This window comes from Zea mays, chromosome 10, assembly GCF_902167145.1.
Source record: "Zea mays cultivar B73 chromosome 10, Zm-B73-REFERENCE-NAM-5.0, whole genome shotgun sequence".
In the NCBI taxonomy this organism is placed as follows: Eukaryota; Viridiplantae; Streptophyta; class Magnoliopsida; order Poales; family Poaceae; genus Zea; species Zea mays.
The window spans coordinates 38,188,019-38,212,592 of NC_050105.1; the positions used below are offsets into that span (position 1 = coordinate 38,188,019).

Genomic DNA, 24,574 nt, shown 5'->3' on the forward strand with positions numbered 1-24,574 from the left:
ACCGTTAACCGTTGCGGGGACAAGGGAAAAAGAGGAAAACTTCTGCTTCAGACAGCCCAGATAGGTCCGCGCCGAAGGGCAAAAAACTAAAGGTTCTTACCCACCGGCCGCGTTACATTGAACCGGCCGTGGTTCCTGAGTTTGGCGCAAGGACATCTTCTGCTGCCGAAAGAAAAGAAACTGCTTCAACTACACAGAGTACTAAAGAGCCGGCTGTAATGCCGAAGGTGCCTACGGCCAAGGAAGTTGAAATGAAGATTGATAAGGTTGATGAACCAGAAATTTAAGAAATATCGAAAATGCTAGATATTTTGAGCGCTCCTACAAGGGCGACGGTACCGAAGGTACAAACGGGTTCTATCGCGACTCCTAAAAGGAGAAGGATGGTAAATGTATTAGATGTATTGGAAACAACTGACTCCATAAGTCCCGCTCCCACAGGGAAGGTTGTCGAAGCTGGCAAAACACAACCCAAAGCTGATACTAAGCAAATAGAAGTTGAAGCTACAATAACCCAGACTGAAACCGAGGCAGGGCCCACAGTGCCTGCTGAAACGAAGCCTACCACAACCGAGCAGGGGGCCGAAGGAATAACTCCGGGTGCTAATATAGCTTTTGAGAAAAGTGTGGCCAAAGAAGCCGAATCCCTTACTCCCGAAGCATTCTCCGAAGGTCTTGATTATATTGTTAGACATGCTTTAGGAAAAAGACTATCCGAAGAAGAAATTTCTGAAACCAAACATTATGCTCGGGAATTGCAGTATCCGAAGGGGGCCCTAGTGTTTAATGGTACAACCGAAGATGACTTTTTGTACTGCCTCCTGGACAACAAAGAATTATCCGTCTACCGGGAGATGGCCAGAAGTATGGGCTTCCCGAAGCTCGAAGCTGGCCTTTGCGCCATGACGAAGGCCGATCTCGCAGATAGTCTTGCATACAACAGTCTAAAGGTACAGAGATTGTGAATTTTGAAGCATATAAACTCTGGAATGAAGTCTTTTATTCTCATGCTAATCCTTTTATTCTTTCTTGCAGGGTTTAATACTTAGCAACGCCCTAAAAGGCGCAAAAGAATGCTGAAGACGAGAGCTGCACTATAGCTCTCAACAACCTTCGAACAGAGGTTATTAGGCTGAGAAACGAAGCCACGGAAAAAGACAAAATTCTACTTTCATTGGTGGATAAAGTAAAAGAAGATGAAGCTAGTTTCAAGGCTCAAGCTGAAATTCAAAAGAATGAGATCGAAGACCTTCGGAAACAGCTGGCCGAAACCAAAGAAAAATGTGGTCTCGCAGAGGCCAACCGAGATATTAGTGAATATTGGAAAAACTATTTAGAAAAAACAGTTGAAGAACTTCGCGCATCTAAAGAAAGATGCTTCGAAAAATCCCTGGGCTGCGTGGAGAAGATAAAAGCTAGCTTCGCCAGCGTGGGCGCCTATTCCAGTGAAGATAACTTTATACAAGGCGACCCTGAAGGTGTTATCGAATGGATAAGTGGAGAGGCCGAAGCTTTTGAAGAAATTTTAAGTGATCGCGGGGATGTCTGCGTGTTCTCTGGTGCCAGAGGAATTTCAGCCATCTTGGAGAAGGCGGGTTGTGATCATGTCAAAACCCTGGCCCAGGCCGAAGCTGCCTTCTCCGTGGATGATACAAAAGATCCCTCAGCTGAAGCAAGCTTAGTGGGCGGAAAATTTTACACTGACATCTGGGCAAATGGTGGCCGAGAAATGGCTCACGAAATTATGAAGAAGAGCGAGAAAGATATCCACGACGCCCGAGTACAAGCTAAGCAAGCTGAAGAAGCTGCAGAGCGTGAGAGGTGCATAGGTATTGTTTCACGGTATCTAGCTTCGGCATTTGTTTTCATGACTTCGAACTGATTAATTTTTTCTACTGTAGCTGAACTATCTCCTCCACCGGAACCGTTTGACCCCCTGGCTGACCCGGAAACAAAGAAAGCAATAGAGATCATCAATATGGTCGAATCTATTGTTGACGAAGTTGTTAACAAGTTGTTAAATGAAGTTGTGGAGAAGGTCTTAAAAGAGGACTAGTACTTACTGTAAAAACATTTTTAGATGATCAATGTAGCTTTGTTGTATCAAGACTGTAATATTCGATGTACATATTTTTTAATCTAATATGTAAATTATTTGTAATTCAGTTCTTTGCGATGCATGAAACTTTACATACATACCGTTTTTTAGCCTTCGGCGAAAAAACACCTTCCCTTCTTTTCATGCTTCGTAAAGAAAAAGATCCGTGCTTCGTGAAAATATCCATGCTTCGTAAAAACATCCCAGCTTCGTAAACAAAGGATCCCTTCTTTTGCAATAGAGCTGACGAAGCCGCATTTCTCGGCTTAGTTTGTGCCTTAGCACATTTTCATTTTTATAAAGCAGTCTCTGAAGGTCGACTTCATATTCAATTCATGTCATTGGTGCAATATGATGTATGATGTGATGCTATGCGGGATGATGTGATGATATGATGTGAAAGGATGATGCTAATGCCGAAGATACGCAACCACACGCCCACACTAGAACACACCATCTCTGTGTCCCCTTAGGAACGATCGGAATCTCTTTGCCGTTTATTTTTCGGCTTCACCACTTATTTTTCGGTGTAAGTTATGCATCCCTTAGGAACGTCTTTTGAACTTCTTCGCCTTCTATTTCGGCGGTATCACCGTTGACTTTTCAGTGTAAGTTCTGCAATCCCTTAGGAACGTCTTTTGAACTTCTTCGCCTTATATTTTGGTGGTATTTGGCTCTGCATTCCCTTTGGAACGACTTTTGAGCAGAAAACTTACACTGCGCTCCCTTAGGAACGACTTTTTTGTAGCTTCGTCAAAACTTACGCTGCGCTCCCTTAGGAACGTCTTTTTCTTATAACTTCAGTATTTATCTAGCTCTGTATTCCCTTAGAAACGACTTTTGAGCTTCGGTAATTTTTGAGCTTTGTAAATCTGTGGAGAAGATATATTTCATTTTAATAGAAACGAAACTATTACAAGGAATTAAAACTAGATTTAATTTACTTGTTCTTTATTGAAAAACAAAAAATGACATAGAATGTAGGAAAATTTTAAGAGGTAGGATATCTCTCAATAAATGTGCTTTGATTCCGGCACAGTACTGTTGACTGTGCGAGCTTCGGATTCCTCCCTGAACTCCCATTGTTGCTAGGTGTGCTAGCGCCCTTCTGGCTGCTGGCTTCGGGAGTAAGTCGGTTGTAGTGGTGGTAGGGGTGGGAGTTGTGGCCAGGAAGCCTGTGAATGGCTATCTCCTTTTGCTTCTGAATGGTGATTTGGCACATTCTTGTAGTATGGCCCTTGTCCTCACCACAGAATAAGAAGTAAATCTTTCTAGGCTGATCCCCAAATCTTCCCCCAAAGCCCCTGGCGCCTCTGCCCCTTGGAGCTGGTGGCTTGAAAGAGCTTTGCTGTTGCCCCGAAGATTGTGAGGTGTATTGCAACCTCTGAGGCTGACTCCCTTTGTCATCACTCTGAGTGGAATTATGGATTGACCTGACATGCCTCGGGTGGATTCTTCCTCCGAAGCCTCTGGTCATTTCCGAGAATCTGTAAGCTTCCTCCCTTCTTTGACGAAAATCGTTGTCAGCCCGGATGTACTCATCCATTTTCTGGAGCAGCTTCTCTAGAGTTTGTGGGGGCTTTCTGGCGAAGTACTGAGCCATAGGTCCTGGCCGAAGACCCTTAATCATGGCCTCAATGACAATTTCATTGGGCACTGTGGGCGCTTGTGCCCTCAATCGCAAGAACCTTCGGACATACGCCTGAAGGTATTCCTCATGGTCTTGCGTGCATTAGAACAGGGCTTGAGCTGTGACTGGCGTCATCTGGAAACCTTGGAAACTGGTCACCAGCATGTCCTTAAGCTTCTACCACGATGTGATAGTCCCTGGCCGAAGAGAAGAATACCATGTTTGGGCTACATTTCGGACTGCCATAACGAAGGACTTCGCCATGACCGCAGTATTGCCCCCGTACGAAGATATAGTTGCTTCGTAGCTCATCAGAAACTGCTTTGGGTCTGAGTGCCCGTCATACAAAGGAAGCTGAGGTGGCATGTATGACGGGGGCCATGGGGTAGCCTGCAGTTCTGCTGCCAAGGGAGAAGCATCATCAAAAGTAAAGGTATCATGATTAAAATCATCATACCATCCATCTTCATTGAATAAGCCTTCTTGACGAAGCTCCTTGTGTTGGGGCCTTCGGTCTTGTTCATCTTGAACAAGATGGCGCACTTCTTCATTAGCTTCGTCGATCTTCCTTTGAAGATCAGCCAGCCGTGCCATCTTTTCCTTCTTCCTTTGTACTTGTTGATGGATGATTTCCATGTCCCTGATCTCTTGGTCCAATTCCTCCTCCTGGAGCGTTGGACTGGTGGCCTCCCTCTTCTGGCTTCGAGCTTCTCGAAGAGAAAGAGTTTCCTGGTTTGGGTCCAGTGGTTGCAGTGCAGCAGCCCCTATCGCTGAAGCTTTCTTCGGTGGCATGACGAAGGTCAGTGCTTGCCGAAGGTGGTTGAAAAAGTTCAGCCCCACGGTGGGCGACAATGTTTGGGACTTGTTCTCAAATGCTATGAATTAAGAACAAGGCAACACAGAATATTAAATGCTAATACCCTTCATCTAACGAAGCATTATTTCCCTTATGATATAATGATCTTGAGACGAAGGTCATGAAGAACATACCTTCATGATCGCAGTTTATGTTATTAAAAGAAGAAGCATATGAAATACAAAAGACAATATAGACAATCACATAACATTATTAATTCATTCTCATTATATTGTCATAGAAAGACAGAAATAATACTAAATTATAAATGTACCTTCGGCTTGATAGAAGGCAAAAGTACGAGCGTGACCCACAAGTGAATACAAGTCAGCGTGAACAGTACGGGGTACTGTTCATCTATTTATAGGCATAGGACGCAGCCTGTGAGAAATTACATTCATGCCCTTTACATTTATTATTGACTTATGGACAACTCTATGAGGACTAGATAGCCTTTTCCCCTTTAAGTCGGTTCCTTTTTCCGCCTTTTAGCCGAAGCTCCCCTGCGCGTAGCTTCGGAGCAACTCCAACCTTCGTCACGATCATGTTTTTTACATCATACATGCTTTTAGCCCGAGTCCGAAGGTACCTGTTCATATGTCACACTTGGGAGATATTGTTAAATCATGTTTTTGAGGACCTTCGGAGGACGAAGGCCCCCAACAGTTGTTATAAGCAAACTCTACCAAAGAGAGGTACTTATCCCAGTTCTTGCCGCAATCGATCGCACAAGCCCTTAGCATACCTTCAAGAATTTGATTGACCCTATCGGTCTAACCATCAATCTGTGGGTGGTAAGCCGAACTCCTTATCAGCTTGGTTCCCAGGGACTCTTGCTGTTGTTCCCAAAATCTGGCAACGGATTGGGCTCCTCGGTCAGAGACAATGGTCCAGGGTAACCCGTGCAAACACATGAATTGGTCAATATACAGCTCTGCATACTTCTAAGCCTTATCGGTGGTGTGCACTGAAGAAAATGTGCCACTTTTGTCAATCGGTCCACGATGACCCAAATTGAATCATGATGTCAAGAGGTGTTGGGCAGACCCACAATAAAATCCATGCTGATGTCATCCCATTTCCATGAAGGTATTGATAGGGGTTGCAAGGCACCAGCTGATTTCAAGTGGCTTGCCTTTATCCTCTGACATGTGTCACATTCTAATACATATTGGGCTATCTCCCTCTTCATTCTGGTCCACCAATACAAGGGCTTCAGATCATGGTACATTTTGGTGCTTCCTGGATGCATGGAAAATTTGGAGAGATGTGCCTCATCCAAGATTTTCTTCTTGAGATCCTAATTTTTTGGAACCACCAATCTGCTTCCAAACCACAATATACCCTTCCCATCTTGGCGGAAACACTTATACTTCTCTATCTTCTGATGGAGGTTCTCCTTAATAATTTGCACTCCCTTGTCACTAAGTTGGGCCATGATTATCTGGTCTCGCAAAGTTGGCTCAACGGAAATGTGAGACAAAGCACTAGAAGGAATCACTTCAATCTTCAATTTGCTCAACTCATCACACAGGGTGTTGATGCAAGAATACATCATAGCACAGTTTTGCGACTTCCGACTCAAGGCATCAGCTACCACATTGGCCTTCCCTGGGTGGTAGTGTACCTCCAGGTCATAGTTCTTGATCAGCTCTAGCCATCTTCTCTGCCTCATGTTAAGATCATCCTGAGTAAAGATATACTTGAGGCTCTTATGATCTGTGAAGATGTTGCAGTGGGTTCCCATCAAATAGTGTCTCCACATCTTCAATGCATGAACCACGACTGCTAATTCCAAGTCATGAGTGGGATAATTTTGCTCGTGAGGCCTGAGTGCCCTAGATGCGTAGGCAATGGCCCAGTTGTCTTGCATCAAAACACAACCCAGTCCAGTGCCAGAGGCATCACAGTATACATCAAATGGCTTGCCATTGTCGGGTTGCGCTAACACCAGTGTTGTGGTCAGATGATGCCTTAAGGTGTGGAAAGCATCTTCGCACTTCTGAACCCAATCAAACTTGGCTCCTTTCTTCAACAATTCAGTCATGGGCTTCGCAATTCGAGAGAAGTCTAGAATGAATCTTTGATAATAACCAGCCAATCCCAGAAAACTTCGAATCTGACGGACAGTTGTTGGCGGCTTCCAGTTCATCACTTCTTGCACCTTATCCGGATCAACAGTTATGCCTGCCTGAGAGATAGTGTGACCCAAGAATTTGATTTCCTTTAGCCAAAAATCACATTTTGACAGCTTGGCATAAAGACGGTGCTCTCGCAGACGTTGAAGCACTATATGCAAATGACCGGTGTGCTCTTCTTCATTCGTTGAGTACACCAAGATATCATCGATGAAAACCACCACGAACTTGTCCAGTTCAGGCATGAAGACAGAATTCATCAGATACATGTAGTATGCTGGCGCATTAGTCAGCCCAACTGACATCACCAAATACTCATACAACCCATATCTGGTTGAGAAGGCAGTCTTCGGAATATCACTTGCTCGTATCTTGATCTGATGATAGCCGGAGTGAAGGTCTATTTTGGAAAACACTTTGGCTCCGACCAATTGATCGAGAACATCAATACGAGGCAAAGGATACTTTTTTTGATAGTCACCGCATTGAGTGGGCGGTAATCTATGCATAGCCTCAAGCTTTCATCTTTCTTCTTCACAAACAAGGCTGGACATCCCTAAGGCAAAGTACTTGGGCGGATGAAACCCTTGTCCAACAACTCTTGCAATAGCTTCTTCAATTCTGCTAATTCAGCGGGTGGCATCTGATAAGGCCTCTTGGAAATAGGTGCCGTTCTGTCACACCCGTTTCTAAAGGGGCAGAGCCGGGTGCATCACATATGTGTGCTAGGATCTATTTCCACACATATGTTGACATCACAAGTGTAATATATCAAAAGAACAATGCATAAAAGCATAAATAACAATTATATTCACATATTACACTTCGAACAGACATAATGTCTTAACCTTTATTCATCAAAGTACAGCGAAACATGGACATCCATCCACAGGAAGATGACCGGGGGTATCACTAGACTAGCATCCATGGAGCTCAGCATCATAACTTCATCTGCAAACTTCTGATCAAAATTTAAGCAAGGGTGAGCTCACTTATGGTCGGGGCTCAGCAAGTGGGGGAAAAACTAATGCAAGTTTAACAAGGTGAGGCTAAGGTTGAGCAGTAAGCATTTTAGTTAGTCAACATTTTATTAACAACACATGTCTTACTAATAAGTGTGAATCCCAAGTATTCCCATTAAACAAAGGTATAATAGTATATCAAAAACACTTAAGTGAAACCACTTAAGCAAACCATTGGCAAATCATCGGATCTCGATTTATTTCCATCTTCAAGTTCAATTATCATGTGAGGAGTCCAGGCTGCTCTTAACCGTGAGCACGGCTGATATATCAGTTTTACACTCTGCAGAGGTGGCACATCTTTACCCATGAGTCGCGATTCCCTTCTAGCCCGGGTTAGCTAGACCCGTATTCACTTCCGAGGTGAATGGCCAGGGTCTCACTACGAGGCTTCTCCCTAGAGTCCTCATTACGCAAATGCTGGAAATGGTCAACTGCATAAGGTACACCTACTGTAACCAACTTATAGTCCAGACTACAGGGTAAAGCTTTGGGAACTATGCCCGTATCCAATCTGCCTGAGCCGGTACTATAAGCGCTTGCCAGATGCCCCCGTTCCGGTCGACCACGACCAGCACCCAACATAAGACTTCCCTAGTTATTTAGCCAAGACCAGAGCCATAATAGTTCTCATGGTAGCACTGTTTTCCTGGGTGGTCACTCCATGTTCCAATCAATATGCAATAATCTTGTTTAACCATCGGGTTAACAACAATAATGTAAACTTACCATTTGGAACATTAGTATCATACAGGAGTGACTGCATAAAGTTAAGTTGTAGCAATAGCATAGCTACGAAGGTAAAGTATAATTCCCAGTTTTGATCAAGGAATAAGGTTGGAAAGGTTATCTAAATAGGTAACCCATCAAATTATGCATATATATCCAAAAGAATAAACTTTATTAAATGTATTGTTTGGGATCAAACAGAGTATGCAGAGGGAGAAGTCCACTTGCCTTGCTTATTGAAAACTTGAGGTTCTTTCACAGATCGGAATAGATCTTGATTCTTAACTACTAGATCAACCACTGAATATCACACAAACAAACAAGAAGAACAAACACCACTCAATAACATACAACATTCACCATACGTAAAGCTAAAAGAAAGCCTAACTAAAAGAGCGTTCGCTTTTCAAAAACATTACACGCACGGGTTATAATAAAAAAAGTATTCTTTTCAAAAATGTGTGATCTATACTTTATAAACAAGACATGAGCTTATAAATATCTTAATTAAAATATACAAATATTAGGTTCACCAATTTAATCTTTTATAAAACGTCATATGCGATATGTCTAAGATTAAGGGTTTATAAGATGATAAAACATGTTATAACAATATTAAACCTTTTTAACCTTTAAGGTTAATGGGCTACGAAACACGTTATTAATTTTAGAAACATTATGGAACATATTATAAATCTTTGTTAAACATTCACTTTTGGTAAACTAAGATATAATTCTAAATAGGTTTTATGTGAAAAGATTATTATTATTAAACACCTATTTTATGAAAAACTAGGTTATAAGCCATTGAGTGGATTTTCATGCAAAAGATAATGAACAAATAACTATCTTTTATTTTCATTAGAAAACACATAGCCTATATTATTATATTTGAAGTTAATATGAAATAACATCTTAAGTTATAAAGGAACTTAAACTCTTATTACTTTATTTTATCCTTTAGGAAAAGCTAAGTGATTCGTATATAATGTGAACTAAATTCTATGAAATCATTAATCATGCCATAAATCTAGTTAAGAACAAATTAACTATAGGTTTGATTAATAAATTATAATAAAGGATAATTAATCTATTAATTATCTTTAATTCTATTGTAGGAACAAATGATCTAAATGATCTAATTCATTAGAAAGGAAATTATGCATAAACTATCATTTTAGTTTATAAAAGCAATGACACTTGTTGGCTTTTAATTAAGAAAATATAAATAATCTCTTAATTGGACATATATTTATCTTCTAGTTTTAATAAAAAACATATGGTCTACATATTCTTTTAAGTTTCTAGTTAATACGACTATTCTTTAAACATCTATAATGAACCTTGTTAAATATATTATCTATTAAAATGTCATTTTAAACTAGAAAAAAGTTATCTAATTCTTTAGTAAGAAACCTATATTTATTAACATAACTATTATTTTCTTTATTAGAAAAATATGAGTGCCTAGTTAAGTCATTTTAACATTATAAATTCTACTATTTCGGTTTCTCTTTTCTAAATAGAATTTATACGTATAACTAAAAATTATTTATTTATAATTCTTCTAACATTAATATTCTAAGAATTAATGGTATATTACTAAATGGGACTTTTAATAACATAATCATGGTTATTATGACATAAATAAATGTCTTACTAATTCTAAGTACTTAAGTGCCATACTTATGAATTCATTTATCATGAATAGTAAAATATATATTTTCATTTGATCGGAAATACGTGGCTCAGTAGTCCTTCTATTTTTCTTATATAAAATTATACAATACCAATACTAACCAATATCGATCTACACACTAAAGCGAATTTAAATTTGTAAACATTTTCTACTATGAAAATCACCGCGATAGTGAATAGTGACCGTACTCATTAAAATTATAAAATCATACACATATTGAAGCGTTGTCGCGGGGTTCGATTTTGGTTACCGTATACATCAGAATCTCTAGAATCATACACTTGAATCACATCGTCTCAATATTACAACGTTAATTCACAAATTCATAAATTAATTCAAAACGTGATTTAGAACATAAATCAACATTTGTGGTTGTTTTCAACATTGGGTTCTCGCTCATGCGCAGGGACGAACGTCGACGAGCGGGGTTCGACGGGCAGGGAACGCCGCGATCATCGGTGAGTGTTCGGGCACGTCTCCGGTGAGGTTCCACGAATGGCGAATGGCGTGGATGAACTCCGACGAGGCACGGCAACAAGCGGTGTTGCTGCTGCGCGCGGGCAGGGGTTCTTGACGAGGTGCTGTGCGGGCTCTGGTGCGGTGGCGTTGACACTGGCGAGGTTCCGGCGAGGCGGTCCGGCATGGTCCAAAGAGCAGGACGCGAATGTGAGGAGCGAGTGAGAACTTGGGGGAGGAAGGGAGGAGGCTCGGCTGGGGAGGGAGAGCTCCATGGCGTAGCCGGGTTTTATAGAGAGCGGGAGGGAGAGAGAGACACCGAGGGGAGGGGGTAACGGTGCCGGTCGGCTTCAAAGCCATTAATGGCGTTCAAGGAGCTTGAATGGAGGGAGAAACGGACGAGTTGAATCTCCAATAACTCAAAGACGAACGGTCAGTGGGGTCGCTTGGACTTCGGATGCGGGCGGGACTCAGCGCGGGCGGCTGCTCATCGGGGTCTGTGTCGCGCACGGCTGCGCAGGTTCCATGGGCACGGTGTCGGGTGCATCGGGGCAGGGCGTCGGTCGGTGTCTAGGCGGTCTGCTGCGCGGGGCACCGATGGCTTCGGTCCTATGGCTGGGCGCGGGGCGCTGCTCCACGGGCGCGGGGCAGGGGCGCTCGGGTGCGCGCGGGCAAGCAGAGAAGAGAGGGAGGAAGAGAGAAGGTGGGGCCAGAGGGTGGCGGCGGCTGCCAAGGAGAGGAGGCTAGGGTTAGGGGCGACGGCTCCTAGTTGGGCCCCTAGTGGGCCGATTAGGATTAGGGTTTTGTTTATTTTCTCTTTTTTTCTTTTCTAATTTCAAAATACCTATTCAAATAATCATAAAATTCATAATAATCAAACTAAAATTATTTATAAATAAAATTTTAATTCTTAGACTAATATTTATTATATTATTTATGTAAATTTTAATTTAAGAAGAAATGATATTCAATATTCAAAATCAATCATGAGCATCAAAAAAATCATTCCAAAGGCAAATAAATAACGAACACTTAAGAGAAAATTAATTACCATAAATATCATTATTAACTAAATGTATTATTTTTATTTAATGATTTTCATAGTGTCACACGTTCCCGGTTGCAACTCGTTGGCAAATTCAATATCCCGGTCTGGTGGCATTCCTGGCAATTCATCAGGAAAAACATCTGCATACTCACAGACCACTAGAATCTTCTTCAAAGGTAACTCTATCATAGCAAAAGCACATGATCGAGTAGAGTCTTGCTGGGTAGATACAATGCAAGGTCTCCGAAGCTAGGAGAACGGATTTCTAGAGCTCTGGCAGCTACATCCAACACCACTTGGTGTTGAGTCATCCAGTCAGCTCCGAGAATGATGTCCATACCTTCTAATCCCAAAATCAGGAGTGTGGTTTTGAAGATTCTACTTCCCAGTGAGATAGGCACATTTTGGTTTAATTGGTTCGTTGCAATTTTGCCCCCAGGCGTTGCTATCATGAAAGACCCTTTTGTATGATAGAAAGGCAATTGACATTTAGCATTGAACTTCTGGCTAATAAAGCTATGAGATGCACCAGAATCAAACAAAATTAATGCAGGTTGATTAAAAACTGAAAATATACCAGTAATGATGGGGCCTCCCTCAGGTAACTCCTCCAGAGTAGTGAAGTTGAGCTTCCCTTGCCTGACTTGCACCTTTTGCTTTCTTCCTCTATCTTGATTTGGTGCCGGCATCTGCCTTTGCTGGTTCCTTGGGCAATTCTTGGCATAATGGCTCACATTGCCACAAGTGAAGCACTTGTTCCTATTTCCCTGGTGGAACTGCGGCTGCTAGGGTTGATTGTTCCTTGGAGCGGGAGCTGGAAAGCGGTTGGGTGCTTGCTGCTGCTAAGGTGCCCTGATCACCCATCTGCGTGCCTGTTGCTAGAATCCTCTGCTCTGATTGTTGGAAACAATCCGGAACCTCTAGGGTGGAGCGGAGGGTCCTAACATTGGTGCCTTTCTCTTCTTCTCTACCAGGGTATCTATAATACAGACCTCCTGTGAGATGGCTAGGTTGACTAACTCATTGAAGCTATCAGCCCGGACAGTGTTGAGACGCTCACGCAGCTTGGTGTTGAGACCCCTGCGGAAGTGGTCTCTCTTATTTTCATCAGAGTCAGCATGATACCCTGCGTACTGGCACAGGTCGTTGAAGGCCTGGGCATACTGCAACACAGTGCGGGTCCCTTGATTTAGTGCCAGGAATTCATTCAACTTGCGGTCAAGAATCCTAGCTGGAATGTGGTGTCCCCTGAAGGAAGTCTTGAAATCCTCCCAAGAAACTTCATGATTAGCAGGTAGCATGGCGTGGAAATGGTCCCACCATGTTCGAGTGGGTCCGCGAAGCTGCTACGCGGCGAAGCGAGCCTTGGTATCATCAGGGCAGTCTCCCGTGAGGAGGGGAAACTTGGACTCCACGACGCGTAGCCACACATCGGCGTCCAACGGATCCTCTGCCTTGGTGAACAAAAGCGGTTGTGTGCTAAGGAACTCCTGGTAGGTTGTCGTGGTCGTAGGTCGCTACGGCTGGCCTCCACCATGCTGCTGAGGGTGGGGCTGGCGCTGCAAGAACTGTCGCAGAATTTCGTTCTGCTGAGCCATCAGCTCCTGCACTGTGGGAGCTGGAGGAGGTGGCGGGGGAACTTGCTCGTTCTGCCTGCGACGCTGCCTAGCTGCCATCTGAAAACAGAGATTGCCGCCATTATTATCCCAATTCATAATTCCTAACAATATGCTTTATATCATACGGAAATAAAATGTCATACATAACATTAATTCGAACGAGGATAACATGATTACAACCACTTCATTGTTCGCAAAAGTTCTCATGGGTTACATCAATGTAGGGGAAAGTATCCGTAAGCCTAGTCCAAAATCTGATGTCAACTAAGCTTGCGTGGGTTTCTATCCTCCTAAAGCGTCAAAATAACCCATCAACCCTGAGTAGTGGAAGCGACACTGGATACGGGCGAAGGGGGCATCTCGGAGGCAGTCACATTGGTACCAGGGGCTAGTACTAACTCCTCGGGAGCCTCCTCTCCCTCGCTTCCGGCCTCGTTGGCCTCCATCTCCAGGTGGTGCATGTCAAGGTGGTCGTTAGCTTCCTCAAGCTCCTGCTGCACATCATGGAGCTGGTTTTCTAGGACATCAATGGTGTTATCCCGGATCTCCACCAGCTGCTCCAGGGTGGCAATGCGCTGGCTCAACCGTTCCACCTGTAGGTCCTTTTCCACCAACTCTGAGGACAGGTCAACCACGAAGTCCTCTCGGTTGTCGAGGGTGAGCTTAGTGGTCTGAGCGAGGTTAGCAAGATGTACCATAGCGTCGCTCTGCAGGTCCTGTAGGCGGTACAGTGTGCTCATGCACTGAATAGTGATCCTCCCAACTAAGTTGGGATACATAGCCCACATGTCCTTCACATGGCTCACACGGTTGCACCACATGGGGTCATCCCTCTTCTCAGAGGGGAAGAGTCCCAGTGGGTGCATCACCATCTCCAAGGGATGGTAGCCGCAGAAAGTCGTTAGAGTCTTCATAGCTGCTGCCTTGGTGGTGTCGTCCGTCTTAAATCCAATAGTCTCGGAGTCAAGGGAACGCCAACCCTGCTGAAGGGGGTGTGCCTCCAACATCAGCCAGACTCAGCAACGTGGCACCCGATGCTCCTCGTACAACTGTACCGTGTACAAAGGGGGCGTAGGGTAGCCGGCAGAGTTGAGCACCTCCCACAAGATGGAAAGAAAACCCTTGTGAGAAAGGAAATCGGAACTGAAACGAGTGTCTCCTCCATTGGCGGGGGTGGGTGAAGTCATCTATGGAAAAGGATCAGATGTAAAGGTTATGGTAGAAAAAGGAAAAAATATGTGAGCCTGGGTTGTTAAAAGGAAGTGGGTTAGATTAAATTTTTACCCCTTTTATTTCTAATATTTTCGTGTTTTAAAAATGCATGCATGCTGAAAAGAGTGTCTCCTCACTGAATCAGAAGTGTGCTCTTTAGGGCATCCTTTAAATCCTAAAACTAGCCCATAGGGCCTACTTATTTAGCCACCTATTTTCCCCACTATTCCTAAGGCCTTTCGTCCTAGGTCTAGCGTTCTAGTCCTGACGATTCCAATACTGGTTTCTAAGCAAGTTTTAGATTTTTGAAAAGTTGGTGTTCACGATTTATTGCTTTCTCTGTTGTGGTATTTGCTCCGATACCAGCTGTGGCAGAACCGCCTGAATTATTCCAGCTTAATTGTCCAAGTCACACCTTAGAGGCCGCAACACACTTAAATTGGAATAACCCGTCAGTCCCTCAGATCTAGTCTGATGAAGCCAGTTATCTAGGATAAAATACCACTATCTCACTCGATGGTGAGTCATAGAGAGAATACAATAAAACGGGAAACCTTGAATTAAAGTGCTGGAGTTATTACATGAATCAGAGTTTTTCAAGTAAATTGAAATAAGTTCATAATTTAAATTGCAGCGGATAGTCGATAACGTCGAATGATGAGGAATCAGGCAAGGCATGGCCCACTACTCCTCCTACTCCTCTCTTGCTGGAGCAGCATCCCACTCGACTGTCCAACCCGGTGGCAGGGTGGTAGGCCAAGTCACACCATCAACCATGTCCTAAGCGTACCTGCAAAAATTGTGCCACAAGCAAGGCTGAGTATACTAATACTCAGCAAGACTTACCCGGTGTGAGGAATCTACTCCTCTACCTCTAGACCATGCATCTGTTTGGCTGAGGGGTTTAGTTTGCCAAAAGCACTAGCTGAGTCTAAAATCAATTTTAGCTTTTCCAGTTCTAGTATCATTAATCTTAGCTAAGTTTGCTCCTTCTAAGCATACATGGTAACATTCATTTAGTACAATCAACATGTTATCTTAAGTAAACCTCATTTCACTTCTTACTCAATGTAGTACAAGGGGTCAAGCAGTCTCATTAGCTGCGAGAAGCAGACAATTCGAATCGAGTTTTTAAACCTTGCAAGGTAAACCTAAACACACGACATGTAGGGGCACTCCGTCCCCATCGATTCCCCATTCGCGGCCAGGGCTCACCGCCTTGGCATACAATGCTCCACTGACCCCGGCTGCCGCCGTGCTATGACCGCACTTGTACCCACCATAGCTAGCGTGGGAGACCCAGTATTAGGACAAGTGAGGAGGAAAGTCTGCACCCGGCTTCACTCAGGTACTAGGTTTTCCGGTTACCATATTTCCCGACATGTGTTTAGTACGTTCAAACACTTGACTCAGGTATCCACACATTAATCCTTAGTTCCTTTTTCCCGTCTCATGGACAAGGCATCCACCCTGGATCCAAGTCTATAGACCATCATAGATCCTGTTATCAAGATGAATACAATCAATTCCTGACCTCGCACGAGTGCTAGAAAAATCACTCGACTTCTACGGAGATCCTAATTAGCAAAGCAGCTACTCAACCTAGCATACTAGTATCAATCTCAAAAAGGAATCCTGAGTTTATGCAGCTAAGGGTTCTAAGCAACTCCTACACTTAAGTCCACACTACAAGCCTACAAACATTAAGTGTAGTAAAGTAGCATATATAAACTGGTTATACATAAAACCGGGGCTTGCCTTCAAATGCTGGGGCTGCACGGAGATCTTCTGTGGCAGGCTCAGGAGCTGGCTCCTGGTCTTCCTCGTGGACAGCTCCTTGCTCGGGAATGAGCACGTACTCTCCATCAGCAAGGTTGCATCTAATGAATGCAATGAGTAAGATACAAGTATGGCATGATATGAAGTGTGGTAGTAATAGGAGTGATTACATTGATGAAGTAAAGTTTCAATCTTACTACGGGGATTCTAGTGGTACACTTAGCCAATTTAGGGTCAAGTTTGGTTAGGTTAAATGGTCAGATAATTTTAGTGTTCCATTGATTTCCTTTTTATGTTTTAGTGAAAGTTTATGCTTAAAAAGTTAAGGATTCTCTCTACACAAAATTATCCAATCTTAGGGCAGAGGGGGTGCTTTGAACTACAACTCTCCTCTAACAGTGGATTACTTCCTAAGGCTTATTTTTGTTGGCATTTAGGTGTAAAATCATGACTTTGTACCAAATTTTAGCCACTAATACTTATTGGTTATTTTACTGTGATTTTCTAAAGTTTTTGGCCAAATGGGTACTTTCTACTATCACTATACTTGAAAATGACAAACAACAGATTCCTAATTTTTCCTATCTTCTTCTTTGTGCAAGAGCAATCATTCTAGAATTTAGCAACATTTTGCTTAAGGGAAGAGGGGGTAGAATTTCTTGGATTATATGACCTTTTTCATGGGGTTGGGGGTAATGGGTGTTACTTTACATTTTTAGATAGGTTTCATATTTTTCTCTGGTGGTCTGCTTCATCAATAGTTGGGTAAAAATTTATTTACCTACTGTTGCACAATTTTAGGCTTCCTTATGATTTAATTAGAACATGGGCCAAAATCAAGTTTTAATTGTTCAACCCACTTATTAGATGGTTTGGGGTGTCTATTATTTTTGTAGTGGTGTCCTAGTAGTTAGGAGTCTACTGAATTTTTCTTACCATTTTTGAAATGGTCCTTATATTTTTAACTAGGTGAGTGCCCGTGCGTTGCAACGGAAACATATAATACTACGATATTTTATATACAAATGACCACTACATTGCAACCATCAGTATCATACAAACTTCTATATATGACTAATACAATATTCGTGTGTTGCTACGGCACGTAAATTATTTGAGAGGGACCTGTTGTGGCTCGTACAAGTCAAGAGCTATCGTTGTTGCTAGGCACCGGTAAGGCGGCGAACGATTAAGCAATCGAGTGCATAAGCACAAGTAAAAAAGGTGATACCATTGTGAAAGTTGCGATGTGGTAAGTAAATAGAAATATATTGAAATATATTCATTCAATAGTATAATCCTAGCATCCACATCGAGAGAATTTATAGACTTATCCAGAGACATCGCCCAAAAGGACCAAACAATTGATCAAGTCAAAAACTATGTACAACTTTACTTTCAAATAAATTCCAACGCACTATGAAAAGTTAAAACGCTCGGGCCATCTTTTTCTTTGGTGGAACCAGAAAGTTGTACCCATAGGACTTGTAGTAATAAGGCTAATTGTCTTTTCTTTTATTCACCATCTACCGATTACACATTATCATCCTATGTTTCTAGTTGGGTTCCGGATATTGCTTGCTACTATAATAGTGCACCTGCACCTACTGACCTGCGTACTGATGACCCACTCAGGAGAATTGGCTCCATTGGTGCCACATCGGTCGCCCTACAGATAATCATACACGCAACTATGAGTGATACATCAGCATGGCGAATAATGGAGAAAATAAACAAAGAACCGTTCTAGCCTCTCAATGCGGAAGATCACACACAATAAGCCAAGGAAACTCCCATACATTGCTGACACCATAGCACCGAATGATAGCCCCCAACATGGAGCACAGTGTCCTATACCTACTTGTGTAAGTTCACCCTGTGTAGCTGCTAGCCTGAGGTCGTGTGAGATAGAGAGACGATAGTGAAATTTAGCAGAACATAAAAAAACAAAGCACCCATGCACGCATGTATGGAAACCACCACGGGCGCTGGTATGGAAGCACGATGCGGGCCACGATCACCGACCTTTCCGTGGATAATTTTGCGGTGCTCCAACATCTTGTTGATGAGGTCAAGCTCATTAGTGTTTGGCCACAGAGATACAGTGTTGCACCACTCCATTGCAAAAGGTTGCAAAAATCCCAAATAAGTTGCCTAGCAAATGAGTGAATTTAGAACATCCATAACCAATATAAGTCGCAAGTGGCTAACCTTGTGTCATCCACGTAATAGTGGTACCTATCAAGGGTAAAAGTAAATTAGACTTTTACACTGACAAAATACACATAAAGGTCGGCGGTGCATACATGAATATTAAAACCAACGAAAGGTATTATAGACTACCTTTGGTTCTCAACGGATTGAATTATTTTTTCTATTTAAATTTCAGTTATCCTAGTAGAAATTATGAGCTACATACAATCTTGCATAACTTCAACTTGGTTTGATTTGCTGCATCAGATTTTTTATACAAATAGTAAAAATGGGAGCTCGATTTTAAAAGAAAGAACATCATAGAGCACACTATGATAATATAACTATGCATAGATAGTCGAAATAGAATATAAATAGTAGTAGTCTACAAAAGAAAATTAGCTTCAGAATTAACATCACCTCTGCTTCATTGTTGGCCATGAATTGTATATTGAAATTCGCTGGGTTGCTGGGGCACCTTGCAGAATCTTCTCATTGACATGGTCATCATCAACATTAAGCAATTTGACATGCTTCTGCCCTAGCTGCAGGGTAAACGTGCCCCCAAACAAGAATACATAAGCCAACTGTAGCTAGATTTTAAAGTTCCGTTTCACTTAAACTTGCCAACGAAGCATGTGATGCCTGAAACAAACCTTTTGGGCTCCAGCAGTATTGATTGGTCTGATGGAAGGGTTTGGTCCAATTAAACTACCAAGATTGAAGTTGCTCTAAAGTTCAAAACTTTCCAACAAGGTGATTCTCTATGATTTCTATGACAATGTTTTTGTGAGATTGAATTAGGATTCTAATGACTTGTCAGCTAGGCTGCTGTTAACTATTGTTTGTGATCTTGTAGTTGCCGGACAGCAAGTATCTTCAAGAGCATGACAAGCTTTAGGAGCATCTCCGGTCTTACCAGTCTTCAGTTCTTCTGTTAGAATACACCTAATAGAATAAATACTAAGGACAACATCAAAAAAGGAGCATATATTATGTCAAGTGTAATATTCCCTTCTAATAATACAACTATTTAAGCCCGGATTAACCATTCAAAGTAGGGAGGCCCACCGGCATTTTCTTCAAAGATCCTTGTGATTGCGATCCATTTGTTGTCAGGGGCACACGTGCTGGTACTGATGGTGTCACCATCGTCGTCGTCATTAGCATAACATACTCCAACCTAGACGGAGTTGCGGTTGGACGGACCAGCTCGTACAAACACTGCTCGTACAAACATTGTTCGGAGTCCATCTGTTGATGTTAGCCACTACTAAATATCCCTGCTATTTTTCGGAATGACAACTACCGATTCAGAGGCCCTCAAATCCACCATAATTTAATTTAAATTAAACAGCGACAACAGCATTTGAACTGCTCCACAACCTGTATTTTTTGCAGTACATTCGTCTATATTACAAAACGTGAAGGATGACAAAGGGTACGAGGATTTCCAACAGATACATAATGCAGTTTTATTGAACTATTTTTCTAAAAAATATTCACTCTGGCACAACATCACCAACGCTGTCAGTTTGCGTCAGAAGATAGGCTTCTTGCTTCATTGTCTGCTTCTCGTTCTTCAGACTGAAGATGTGGGCAAAGTAAGAACAGCGCCTACCTTCTTTCTATCCTCCTTCAGCTCTTTTACTGCTTCATCCAAGTGCAATAGACCAGCAACATCTTAATTTGGAGCGGGGTGTTTGACACAAAATACTTGCATGTGGGTTTTTGAAAACCCCTAAATTTGCAAGCGTGTTTATGCAATTTTCCCTAATTAATATTAGGTGTCTAGTACTTCTTAATCCACTGGCCACACTGTACAAAGATTAAAAAACTTTGAAATTTCAACTAACTTGTGCACATTGTCAATGATCTTGTCCCCTCCAGTCATCACAGCTTGCCAATCTTTCCAAGGAATTCACACACTTGGCTATAGGTGCTATATTTTTAGAAGGCCAGAAATCAAGAACGACTTTTGTCTGCACAAATCATGCACGAGAAAGAATGGTTAAGTCCATGGTCCAGGCCTGCAGACAACATGAAAGGGAGTTAAAACCACCAAGTTGCCAAAGAACACTCCGGCTCTCCATGTTTTCCAGCTATAGCTGTTTATAGTATTGAAGTTTCTAAGCCAATATGGTTGGCAGTTTGGTCGTAACACATTGTTCTAATATCACGACTGTTTACATAATGGGAATGAAAATGCAAACTTGCATAAATGAATAGATGTAGCCAGAAACTGCCAAACTTGCATAATTGAATCTCCAACTTCGACAAGTAGAAAAGCTAGGTTCAGAGCATATAATAGGCACCTTGAGTACCTTTTTGTGAGAATTAGAATTTTATGAGATGTCTGTATGCACTCACAGGATTATAGTTTCTACAGAATTGGTCCATGTATGATGTATGGCTATCGAAGTGATCAACATGGAGTTGCTACATAGCATTTTCACATACATAAGGAGCTCCACAAGCCAGGGGCAAACACCAGCTTCAATTACAGCTTGGATCTTATCATTAGTGCCGTTTGATAAATATGACAGAGCCCAGCATGCATCAGTGAGAACTTTCTCATCGTTGGAATGGATAATTCGTGCAAGTGTCGGCAGAGCAGGCTTAGTCTATAACAGCCAAAGAATAACATGTTTATTTAGTAACCGTTGTTATAGAAAAGCAATTAAAAAAGTCTTGTCTAAAACCTGATCGAATGATGGCTGTGGCTTTCCCTTGCAGAAGTTAGACAACGTCCAGGTGGCATTCCTCAACGGCAACATTGCCCAAAGCCCACACAGCCTTTTGTATTGTTTTAAAATAGAGAAAGGGCATCACGGTCACACATCATACACTCTTAAATAGCAAATAAAAAGCACACAAGCCAATACTAAATAAATACCTACTCACGAACATCGTCACTACCAGACGCAAAAAGTTTCACAAATGTAGGAACAATCACATGATCAATAACAACCTTTGTATTTTCTGAAGTGCTAGAAGAATATTTGTGAGAGCCCATGCTGCTTCGAACTACAAAAGATTTACAAAGCTGATGAAAATCCATTTTCATCACTACCAGACGCAAGAAGTTTCACAAATGTAGGAACAATCACATGATCAATAACAACCTTTGTATTTCTTGAAGTGCCAGAAGCAATATTTGTGAGAGCCCATGCTGCTTCGAACTACAAAAGATTTACAAAGCTGATGAAAATCCATTTTCATTTAGCAACAACAGGATACAAGAATTATACTGTATCAAAATACTTGCAGCTGGGACAAATCCTCTCTTGTGAGAAACTGCACAAATCTTGGAACTACACCTGGTTTGATCACCCCTTCAATGGGGGCACCTCTCTGGAGTAGAAATATTGCAAATTCAGACAATGTTTATGTAGAAATAAATACCCAAGTGCCAATAGGTAAAGATAATTTGCATTACAATTATTTCTAATGTAGCTGCAATCATATATATGTAGAAAAGCTTCTACCAGCTCGTCCTGGAGCACCCCTCCATGAGCGTCAACTGGCCATGACTGATAGGTAGCATCCTGCTCGGAAATGGAGCCAGATTATTTAGTTCTGAGCACTCTCATAATCATGTCACTGAAAGTCCATTTCCAGTCGAATATCCTATCCCAATATCACCAAATAAATAAAGGGCAAGAAGCTTGCATAGTGCTTATTGTACAATTAAAGTGCACAATACAACACTAAGTGCAAAGACCAACATACCAGTTACTTAAAATAGTTTGATTACAATTCAGTTCTACAGTCAAGCATGGCATCATGAGCTGCTAGATAGCTAGCAGAGTAGCAAGCTTGCATGCAGCTGGTATCTAGTTAGTTAATGTCTAATGATAAACAGGAACATACAAAATAGCTATGCATGCAGCTATGCGAGCAGACTGCATGGAAATATGCATGCACTTGCACATGAAGATCCTTGGAACATGACGCACGACAAGGGGCGACTGGGGCAGGGCCCTCTATGGTCCTAATGTAGCTCCGCCAGTGTTCATACGAGAACAAGTCTACAAAGTGTTTTATAAATGTATAGATTATACATTTTCGAGTTCTATAAATGTCATAGGAGTATAGGACATCAAAACTGCATGAGTTCTTTTTTTATTTTGTCATGGGAGAACATTACATCTATCAACCAACGAACAAATACCAAAACTCAAGCTTTAATTAATATGGACTAAGAAAAAATGTTACAGGTCCAGTACTCCAAGTTACTTAAATTATAAATGGAATTTAGAGGAGCCCACAATAAAGGTAGTGCCCTGAAACTTGTATACAGATTGAATAGATGCAATGTTTTGCTAAACCAAAGAGGAGACATGCTTAACTTCTTTCTCCATCCATTCAAGTAATTAACACATTTATGAAGCATACTTCCATTTTACATAAAGGACAGTGAGATAGTGCATGTGTAATTAATAATTTCAGAGGAAAATGCTGAAATCAAACTGACCTTTGCTTGGCTGATTGTTGTTAATAGGGTAGTTGCCCATGTGATTTGCTGACATGTTTACTTAGATAGTCGGATCAAAATTTCCAATATCATGACCAAAACAAGGCATGTCAACCTCAGATGATGCAAACTTCCAGCCTCTGGCACCATAAATAGAGCTGCACCCATATGAATCTCGATTGTTTAATTCATATGTATTGCCTACTGCAGAAAAAAGGCTCACCAATTGTACCCGTTGAGTTGTTCCTGCCATAGCTACCAGAAGGCAAACCAAAAGTTATTATCTCCAGCTCCACGACCAAGGTTCCCTGACCCAAGGCTTGAAATGTTGTACATCCCATGAGCAGAAGGAAGACCTCCCCAATTGTCACTGGGAAGACTGACTTGGCCCCCATTTCTAGGTGAAGAAAAAGCACTCATATTTGTAGGATTGCTCGGGTAGTTTAGACTCCCATTATCCCAAGCATTCCTAGACATGGTAGTCAACATTGATCCCAGAACACGTTAAGACCAAGGTACCTAATAGGGCTGCCCAATCTGTTCGAATTTGCATTGAAGTACGAACCCATTTGCCTCCCAATGGAGTTGCTATGAAAACTGAGCTTGCACCAAATGTTCCACTCATCCTACCTTCAACATTCATGCCCATTCATACCCTAGGCCAAAAGAAGAGAACTCATTACGTGCACCTGAAATCAAGCCATATCTTCGATCCACCCTCATGTCGTAATCTCCTATGGTTGGTGGCCTCCATCACTCTCGTCTCCTTTGCTCTCCCCACTGCAACCACCAGAGACGCACATCACTATGTCAGCCAGCCAGGGAACGCCGAATCAGAAACGAAGCGGCGAGTAATCCGCACCCCTTCTTGTGCTCCACACCCCGCTTCCGGATCTCGACCACGACCGGATGAGGCACGGGACTCTGTCTCGCCTAGAGGGAGTGGGTGTTGATGCTCGACGGTCGCCGAGCAAGAAGTGGGATGTGGCATCCGTGGCGCGGCGAGGACATCCGGCCAGGTCGGCTTCCACAACGCCGTGGAACCAAGCAGGGAGAGGTGCAGAGCCAGTGGTGGCGTCATGTGGACAAATACGGCGGTAGCAGGCCATCTCCGCGCATCCACGAAGGCGAGGATAAGGGAGCGGGCGGTGCTACCAGCGGTGGGCACGAGCGAGGAAGAAGATGGCGGTGTTGTGGGCGGGGGTAGCCAGTAGCGGCGGCGTGGGGAGAAAGAGGGCGAGGCGAGGGCGCCGAAGACGGGTGGCGAGGCATGGTGGGCCATGGGTGCCGTCAATGAAAGAAGCGTCGAGGTTGGAAGGGGCGTAGGGATGGGGGCTGGGTCCTGCGTGGTGGAGGGAGTGAGATTTGCGGACGAGGGCTGGCCGGCTGGGTTGGTTCCGCGCGGGCGCGGGGAGACGAGGTAAGGGAGGGGGCGCGTCGGGGCGGGGGCACGGTGTGTGGTGGACGCCCACACTGTGTCCTTATAGAGTAGTAAAGATTATGGTTTTCCTTGGTTTCTTAGTGCCTAATAAATATTTAACCTTGGATTAGCTCTGGACTAGGGTTCTCTGTATTTTTCCTAAGTTCCTCATCACTTAAATATACTAGGAAAAATATG

General features: G+C 42.7%; 1 pseudogene; it reads right to left on the bottom strand.

Annotated features, from left to right (window-relative positions):
* Positions 1-23,017: 23,017 nt before the first annotated feature.
* Positions 23,018-24,238, bottom strand: LOC103642383 (uncharacterized; annotated as a pseudogene).
* Positions 24,239-24,574: the final 336 nt, after the last annotated feature.